This window comes from Schistocerca americana, unplaced genomic scaffold, assembly GCF_021461395.2.
Source record: "Schistocerca americana isolate TAMUIC-IGC-003095 unplaced genomic scaffold, iqSchAmer2.1 HiC_scaffold_228, whole genome shotgun sequence".
Lineage (NCBI taxonomy): Eukaryota > Metazoa > Arthropoda > Insecta > Orthoptera > Acrididae > Schistocerca > Schistocerca americana.
This window is the reverse complement of record NW_025725937.1, coordinates 47501-50000: the sequence shown is the minus strand read 5'-3', so window position 1 is coordinate 50000 and position 2500 is coordinate 47501.

Sequence of the window (2500 nt, the reverse complement as noted above, 5' to 3'; positions counted from 1 at the left end):
CTACATCAACAGACGGCTCATGCTGATCGCCATCCAGGGCATACCACACTGCAATCCAGCTCTTATAGGGAGACGACACGTAGCTGAGTGCACAACATTTGGACCGCATGGTTCGCCGTTGTTGGCGCAGTCGTTGTACGGTCACATGTACCACGATGTATCATTCAGTACATGAGGACCAATGTGCAGTACAGTGTGTGATTTGGACGTACAACATCAGCGGACAGTTGACACAGGCCGTACCACAGCGTAGGCTAAGTGCTTCGCCATGCAAATGCCAATGAACAACTGCAAATGCCAATGAACAACTGCAAAGGGCATTGAGCATGTACGTCCTGCTGCCATCCACATTACAGTGTATAGCTGCAAGGTGTTTAACATGAAGCGATACACTGGGGACCGGGCAGTGCGAGTAGCAAACTATATTGCGGGGGTTGCAGTTAGGCAACACTACACTAATTTAACGCGTCGTATGACAATTACAGAGCAGGTTAAGGCCCAACGTGTGTTGGGTTAAGGCCCAACGTGTGTTGGGTTAAGGCCCAACGTGTGTTGGGTTAAGGCCCAACGTGTGTTGGGTTAAGGCCCAACGTGTGTTGGGTTAAGGCCCAACGTGTGTTGGGTTAAGGCCCAACGTGTGTTGGGTTAAGGCCCAACGTGTGTTGGGTTACAGCACAATATCGGTTACGTTACGGCGCAATGTGGGTTACGTTAAGGGGCAATGTGGGTTACGTTACGGCGCAATGTGGGTTACGTTAAGGGGCAATGTGGGTTACGTTACGGCGCAATGTGGGTTAGGCTAAGGCGCAATATAGGTTTCATTAAGGCGCAATATAGGTTACATTAAGGCGCAATATAGGTTACGTTAAGGCGCAATATAGGTTACGTTAAGGCGCAATATAGGTTACGTTAAGGCGCAATATAGGTTACGTTAAGGCGCAATATAGGTTACGTTAAGGCGCAATATAGGTTACGTTAAGGCGCAATATAGGTTAGGTTAAGGCGCAATATAGGTTAGGTTAAGGCGCAATATAGGTTAGGTTAAGGCGCAATACAGGTTAGGTTAAGGCGCAATACAGGTTAGGTTAAGGCGCAATACAGGTTAGGTTAAGGCGCAATACAGGTTAGGTTAAGGCGCAATACAGGTTAGGTTAAGGCGCAATACAGGTTAGGTTAAGGCGCAATACAGGTTAGGTTAAGGCGCAATACAGGTTAGGTTAAGGCGCAATACAGGTTAGGTTAAGGCGCAATACAGGTTAGGTTAAGGTACGACATAGGTTAGGTTAAGGTACGACATAGGTTAGGTTAAGGTACGACATAGGTTAGGTTAAGGTACGACATAGGTTAGGTTAAGGTACGACATAGGTTAGGTTAAGGTACGACATAGGTTAGGTTAAGGTACGACGTAGGTTAGGTTAAGGTACGACGTAGGTTAGGTTACGGTACGACGTAGGTTAGGTTACGGTACGACGTAGGTTAGGTTACGGTACGACGTAGGTTAGGTTACGGTACGATGTAGGTTAGGTTACGGTACGATATAGGTTAGGTTACGGTACGATATAGGTTAGGTTACGGTACGATATAGGTTAGGTTACGGTACGATATAGGTTAGGTTACGGTACGATATAGGTTAGGTTACGGTACGATATAGGTTAGGTTACGGTACGATATAGGTTAGGTTACGGTACGATATAGGTTAGGTTACGGTACGATATAGGTTAGGTTACGGTACGATGTAGGTTAGGTTACGGTACGATGTAGGTTAGGTTACGGTACGATGTAGGTTAGGTTACGGTACGATATAGGTTAGGTTACGGTACGATATAGGTTAGGTTACGGTACGATATAGGTTAGGTTACGGTACGATATAGGTTAGGTTACGGTACGATATAGGTTAGGTTAAGGTACGATATAGGTTAGGTTAAGGTACGATATAGGTTAGGTTAAGGTACGATATAGGTTAGGTTAAGGTACGATATAGGTTAGGTTAAGGTACGATATAGGTTAGGTTACAGTACACATTGTTGTAAGGAAAGGTTTAATGGGGGGCGGGGCGGCCGGTTTGTTGATTGTGATTATAGTAAGTGGATGCCTGCGGCATCATCTGATTTGCCACGTCAGGATGCACCTTTGGCTCATGACAGGCGGCGCTCTCATTCCATGCTTGTGGCAGACCTGTGTCTTTCATTCCTGCCATTGTTTGTGTGCTGTGAGAGGAGGCAGTATTGTGATGTTGGGTGCACCCCTGTGTAGGACATGTGTGGGTGTTGGTGGCTTGGCTGAGCAATGGTGGTTGTCGGGTGGGTGGGATATTCTGTTTTCTGAGTGGATCTCCCGGTCTGGTTATGACAGTGTGGATTGTCTAATGTGGCGGAGAGGATGCACTGGGTGTTGTTCCATGCTGGTGCTTACATATTGTCTGTGTGCGTGTTACAGGCAGAGAGTAGTGCGTGATAAGGGTGTGTGGCTGACGTGTGGTTGTGATTGTGAGCAGAGTCTT